At 47.8% G+C, this 7,262-nt stretch overlaps 1 non-coding gene across 1 annotated transcript; it reads left to right on the top strand.

Annotated features, from left to right (window-relative positions):
- Positions 1 to 6,843: 6,843 nt before the first annotated feature.
- Positions 6,844 to 6,948, top strand: LOC141111553 (U6 spliceosomal RNA). Its single transcript, XR_012236442.1, has one exon. It is a non-coding gene; the product is annotated as a U6 spliceosomal RNA (small nuclear RNA).
- Positions 6,949 to 7,262: the final 314 nt, after the last annotated feature.

Raw genomic sequence — 7,262 nt, 5'->3', positions numbered from 1 at the left:
TCAGACCATATGCTGCACACTGCATCAAATTGGTCTGCATGTCTGTCGTCCCAGAAGGAAGCCTCTTCTGTGATGCACAAGAAAGACCACAAACAGTTTGCTGAAAACAAGCAGACTAAGGACATGGATTACTGGAACCATGTCCTGTGGTCTGATGAGACCAAGATAAACTTATTTGGTTCAAATGGTGTCAAGCGTGTGTGTCTTGCCTACAGTCAAGCATGGTTGTGGGGGTCTCATGGTTTGGGGCTGCACGAGTGCTGCCGGCACTGGGGGGCTACAGTTTATTGTGGGAACCATGAATGCCAACATGTATTGTGACATAATGAAGCAGAGCATGATCCCCTCCCTTTGGAGACTGGGCCACAGGGCAGTATTCCAACATGATAACGACCAAAAACACACCTCCAAGAAGACCACTGCCTTGCTAAAGAAGCTGAGGGTAAAGGTGATGGACTGGCCAAGCATGTTTCCAGACCTAAACCCTATTGAGCATATGTGGGGCATCCTCAAACGGAAGGTGGAGGAGCGCAAGGTCTCTAACATCCACCAGCCCCGTGATGTTGTCATGGAGGAGTGGAAGAGGACTCCAGTGGCAACCTGTGAAGCTCTGGTAAACTCCATGCCCAAGAGGGCTAAGGCAGTGCTGGAAAATAATGGTGGCCACACAAAATATTGTCACTTTGGACCCAGTTTGGACATTTTCACTGTTGCCAGTGGTTTAGACAATAATGGCTGTGTGTTGAGTTATTTTGAGGGGACAGCAAATTTACACTGTTATACAAGGTGTACACTTACTAATTTACATTGTAGCAAAGTGTAATTTCTTCAGTGTTGTCACATGAAAAGAAATAATAAAATATTTACAAAAATTTGAGGTGTGTACTTACATTTGTGAGATACTGTATATACAAATGTACAAATGAAAAACACATAAGGCAGGGGAGAGCAGGGAGCAGATGGGAAGGGGGAAAACAAAACTGGGATGGGAACAAGGATACTGGATTCAGGGCAAGGGCAAGAGCAAGAGTAAATGGCTACAGAGTCAGGCAGCAGCAGGACAAACAGGGTACAAGCAGGAGCAGCTAAACAACTGAGGCAAGGAGCAGTAGCAAAGGTGGAACTTAAGTGCCCTCCCAGCAGGTGTGGTCAGGTGGAGCTGATTGCTGGAACCTGCTGGCTGCTGGGAGACACCTGCTGGACTGCCCAGAGCACCACAATGCCATCAGCAGGCAAACTTGGTTCTAACACATATCACTGTTAGAAACCTACTTACACATACCGCACACACCATTCATAAATGTGTTCCGGTAATGTGTGCTAGGTGGGAGGAAGCAATTTTAATGGGACTTGGCTCTACACAACTCTATGTATTATTTTACTGGTAGTCCTATAAACTAAGTCCGCTTGAGTGTGTGGTGTGGGTTAATGGATTAGAGGTGGTGGCATTTCTTAACTCTGGTAGTGGGGTAGGACAGGTTGCGGGGAAAGCTGATACCCAGGAAAAAGATTGGGGTGGTCTCTGGACATGGGGCTGTCATAGACTATCCAATGGCACCTGTTACCCTGATCACATCAGCAGGAACTGCTACATTAAGAGTTGGAGTGAACACAGGGTTAGCTCATGACATGCTAATTGGACAAGAATGCTCCATATTTTGGGACTTGTTTATTCATAATCTCAAACGTTCAGGGGCTTCCACAAGGGTGGAGAAACCCCCAGATGAAGTGACTGATACTGTGTTTCAGAACTGGTATAGTGATGATGTGTGCTGAAAACTGTGTGAACCTGCAGTAACTGACCTAGGTCCCCTGGAGGTGTTTGTGGGATTAGAAACAGAGAGTTCTTCCTCTCAGCCGGACTTGTCAGTTCTTGGGGGCTCCCAAGAGGATTCTCTTGGTGCTCAGAGGAAAGCCTTCACTTTGATCCCCACCAGGGAACAGGTCACGCTGTTGAGTAGTGAGCCACAGCATCCTGGGGAAGATATGCAGTCCCTCCAATTTGCTGTGAAGCATGCAATAGGGTACAGAGTAACCAAGAAGGGTAAAGTGATAAAACATGAGGCACAAACCATGGTAGGAGCCCAGAGTTGAGTGCATAACCAGTCTGCCAGGGTCAGAGAGTCTGAACCTGGGGATCAGGTGTTGTGGTTGGGCCTATTGTGAAGAGCAGGTGTCTCACAAATTGGCAGGGGCACTCGTGTTTGGCATAGGATGCATTAAGGTGAAAAGAATTCTGGCAGTGACCGGCCCCCCAGCCCCCCTACCCCCTCATTTTACTTACCTGAGTCTCGTAGTTCCCATCGGCGGAAACTCACTCTACCTCTCTGCACGAGGTCCCGGTTCTTGATTGGATAGATTGATAGCAGCACAGCCATTGGCTTCCGCTGCTGTCAATCGAATCCAATGAAAAAGTAAAATATCTGAAAAGTGTGCCATGCATTTGTATTTAGCCCCCTTTACTATGATACCCATAACTAAAATATAGTGGAACCAATTACCTTCAGAAGTCACCTGATTAGTAAATAGAGTCCACCTGTGCGTAATTTAATCTCAGTATAAATACAGCTGTTCTGTGAAGCCCTCAGAGGTTTGTTAGACAACAAGTGAACAAACAGCATTAAGAAGGCCAAGGAACACACCAGACAGGTCAGGGATAAAGTTCTGGAGAAGTTTTTAAGCAGGGTTAGGTTATAAAAAATATCCCAAGCTTTGAACATCTCACGGAGCACTGTTTAATCCATCATCCGAAAATGGAAAGAGTATGGTACAACTACAGACCTACCAAGACATGGCTGTCCACCTAAACTGACAGGCTGGGCAAGAAGAGCATTAATCAGAGGAGCAGCCAAGAGGCCCATGGTAACTCTGGAGGAGCTGCAGAGATCCACAGCTCACGTGGGAGAATCTATCTATCCACAGAACAACTATTAGTCGTGCACTTCACAAATCTGCCCTTTATGGAAAAGTGTCAAGAAGAAAGCCATTGTTGAAGGAAAGTCATAAGAAGTCTCATTTGCAGTTTGTGAGAAGCCATGTGGGGGACACACTGCTAACATAAGGAAGAAGGTGCTCTGCTCAGATGAGTCCAAAATGGAACTTTTTGGGCCAAAAGCAAAACGCTATGTGTGGCAGAAAACTAACACTGCACATCACTCTGAACACACCATTGTCACCATCAAACATGGTGGTGGCAGCATCATGTTGTGGGGATGCTTTTCTTCAGCAGGGGCAGGGAAGCTGGTCAGAGTTTACGGGAGGATGGATAGAGTCAAATACAGGGCAATCTTAGAAGAAAACTTGTTAGAATCTGCAAAAGACTTGAGACTGAGGTGGAGGTTCACCTTCCAACAGGACAACGACCCTAAACATACAGCCAGAGCTACAATAGAATGGTTTAGATCAAAGCATAAGCGTGTTTGTTAGAATGGCCAAGTCAAAGCAAAGTCCAGACCTAAATCCAATTGAGAATCTGTGGCAAGACTTGAAAATTGCTGTTCACAGATGCTGTCCATCCATTCTGACAGAGCTTGAGCTATTTTGCAAAGAAGACTGGGCAAAAATGTCACTCTCTAGATGTGCAAAGCTGTTAGAGACATCCCCAAAAAGACTTGCAACTGTAATTGTAGCAAAAGGTGGTACTACAAAGTATTGCCTGAGGAAATGCACACCACACTTTTCAGATATTTATTTGTAAATAAATTCCCCGTCACATGGCTCCCTCCTTGTGGAACACTCTGGCAGACCCGGCTTGATCCTTCTTGGGTCAGCTTGGGGATGTCTGGAACTAGGAAGCTGGAGTAACTTCGGTTTGCCGGGACAACCCATCAGCATTGCCATTTTGCTTACCGGGTCGGTAGCTGATGGTGAAATTGTAAGGTTGCAGGGCTAAGCTCCACCGCAGCAACCTGCCATTGTCTCCTGAGACCCGGTTAAGCCAGACCAATGGGTTGTGATCAGTGACTAATGAAAATTCCTGTCCGTACAAATAAAGGTTCAACTTTTTAAGGGCCCAAACCAAGGCCAAGCACTCTTTCTCCACTGCTGCATAGCTTACTTCCCGGGGTAATAGTTTTCTGCTCAGGTATGCGACAGGGTGTTCTCTTCCATCCTCTCCGATTTGGCTCAGTACAGCCCCCAGTCCAAACATGGAAGCATCTGTGTGGACAAGGAAACGTTTGTTAGGTACTGGGGCAGCCAAGACAGGGGCATTTACAAGTGCTTGCTTGAGGGCTAGAAACGCGGCTTCACAAGCTGGAGACCACAGGACCAGCATAGGTAAATTTTTTTTCGTCAGGTCAGTCATTGGCTTGGCGATAGCACTGTAATCAGAGACAAAACGCCAGTAGTACCCGGCAGTCCCCAAGAAGGCTAATACCTGGGTCTTAGTACGGGGTGTGGGCCAGTTAGCTACTGCCTCTATCTTGGCTGGCTCTGGTCTCTGGTTCCCACACCCTACTCTGTGTCCCAGGTACTGCACCTCTGCCATACCTAGATGGCACTTGTCTGGTTTCAAGGTCAGGCCTGCGGCACGAATCTTGTCCAGAACCACCCCTACGTGAACCAGGTGCTCCTCCCAAGACCCACTTGTGATGGATATATTGAATTCCATATTTATATCAATGAGATTCAAGCGGACCATTGCAAGGACACCAATTAAACTGCCTTGCCCCATAGGATGTATGTATGTATGTGTATATATGTATATATATATATATATTCGTATATGTGTCTTAATATCATGATAGAGTATAGCTCACCTTAGGAATGTAGTTACACAAGAAAGTCCCCAGGTGTTAACTGAATCAAAGAGTATTTACAGACCTTGAGGCTGGGTTCACACTGGTCCGACAAACGCTCCGACATTGGGAGCTCATGTCGCATGACGTGTGAAATTTAATGTTTTCCTATGGGAGCCGTCCTAACTGGTCCGACACAAGTCGTTCCGACTTTAGAAATGCTCCCTGTACTACTTTGGTCCGACTTTGATCCTACTTCAGCCTATTGACTATCACTGAAGTCGGATCAAAGTCGGATTGCCATCTTTTGCATGATCCGACTTCGGCACGCGACTTGTGCTCAGATGTTCTTGAGGGGGAACTCCGCGCCAAATTTTAAATAAAAAACCGCCATGGGTTCCCCCTCCAAGAGCATACCAGGCCCTTGGGTCTGGTATGGACCTTGAGGGGAACCCCCTACGCCGAAAAAACGGCGTGGGGGGTCGCCCCCAATCCATACCAGACCCTTATCCAAGCAGCCCGGCCGGACAGGAATGGGGTGGGGACGAGCGAGCGCCCCCCTCCCTCCTGAACCGTACCAGGCCGCATGCCCTCAACATGGGGGGGTTGGTGCCTTGGGGGAGGGGGCGCGCTGCGGCCCCCCACCCCAAAGCACCTTGTCCCCATGTTGATGAGGACAAGGGCCTCTTCCCGACAACCCTGGCCGTTGGTTGTCAGGGTCTGCGGGCGGAGCTTATCGGAATCCGGGAGCCCCCTTTAATAAGGGATCTGGGGGCCCCCTTATTAAAGGGGGCTCCTGGATTCCGATAAGCCCTCTGCCCGCAGACCCCGACAACCAACGGCCAGGGTTGTCGGGAAGAGGCCCTTGTCCTCATCAACATGGGGACAAGGTGCTTTGGGGTGGGGGGCCGCAGCGCGCCCCCTCCCCCAAGGCACCAACCTCCCCATGTTGAGGGCATGCGGCCTGGTACGGTTCAGGAGGGGGGGGGGCGCTCGCTCGTCCCCACCCCCATTCCTGTCCGGCCGGGCTGCGTGCTCGGATAAGGGTCTGGTATGGATTGGGGGAGACCCCCACGCCGTTTTTATCGGCGTAGGGGGTTCCCCTTAAGGTCCATACCAGACCCAAGGGCCTGGTATGCTCTTGGAGGGGGAACCCATGCCGGTTTTTTATTTAAAATTTGGCGCGGAGTTCCCCCTAAAGATTCATACCAAACACAGTGCCGGGCATTGGCGGGGATCCAAGTCGGATCCCCGTTCATTGAAAGTCGGACACATGCCGGCTTCATGTCGCAGGGCAAAGTCGGATCCAAAGTAGGATGGCTGTCGTGCCGCACCAGTGTGAACCCAGCCTGAGGCATCAATTCTTCAGGGGGCCATTAACATGCTTCCAGTACACTGGCGGGAATCAGGAAAGGCCCCCAGGTGTTAATTGAATCAACTCACCAGGGGGCCATTAACATACTACTGTCGGGACTGTTTGGGCTGGGAGATCAAAGGAGATTGTTCATTAATTCATAGACTGTGTGGCCCTGAAGGGTTTCAATATTCCAGCAATGTCCGAGCATGAACTTCTGGACAGCTTCAGATGTGACCAATCAGAATTGAAGGCAGCTGTGAACCAATGAGCCACTAGGCTTCAAATGTAGCCAACCAGACTTTGAGACATCTCTGACCCAATCAATATGTTGCATCTGTTGATTGGTGGAGAATGCATATAAAAGAGAGAGAGGGCTAAATGGTTTTACACTGTCCAGCCCAAGTCCATCTAGGGGATATGCTGTCTGAGTAATGTATACTGGTATCTCTTTCTTTCTTTCTAACCTTTTTGTATCCCAGGATTTGTCTTATGATATTGTATATCTTGTATATATCCATTGTAAACATTTATGAGTTCGGCCTAGATTAACTTTGCAGCCTAGAGCAACACTGTACTTATGACATCACTGGAGATATATGATAAATTCTAATTATTCTAACTTTCTTTTCTGTGTAAATAAATGTAATTGTTTATCTTTTTCCCTGTTATCGCTCATTTTTATTCTTATAGACAAAGGTTTAATCACTTATATTTGTATCGTTAATCGTTTAAGTGAGGTATAAATATTTCCGAAACATCCGGACATATACTAAAATTGGAACGATACAGAGAAGATTAGCATGGCCCCTGCGCAAGGATGACACGCAAATTCGTGAAGCGTTCCATATTTTTTTGATATGCTGTCTGAGGTATAAATATTTCCGAAACACACTGTAGATCGCAATGTCATCCAGGTATGCACATGCAAAATCCTGAAAGCCATCGAGGAGCTGATCCACCATACATTGGAAGGTAGCCGGGGCATTTTTCATTCCGAATGGCATGACCTTAGACTGGTACAGGCCAAACGGTGTAGCAAATGCCGACTTGGGGATAGCATCCTCGGCCAGGGGAATCTGCCAATAGCCCTTACACAGGTCTACTGTAGTTAAATAACGTCCCCTGGCTATACGATCTAGCAGTTCGTCTACTCTGGGCTTTGGGTA

This window comes from Aquarana catesbeiana, linkage group LG10 (genome assembly GCF_042186555.1).
Source record: "Aquarana catesbeiana isolate 2022-GZ linkage group LG10, ASM4218655v1, whole genome shotgun sequence".
Lineage (NCBI taxonomy): Eukaryota > Metazoa > Chordata > Amphibia > Anura > Ranidae > Aquarana > Aquarana catesbeiana.
This window is presented reverse-complemented; position numbering and strand designations above follow the sequence as displayed.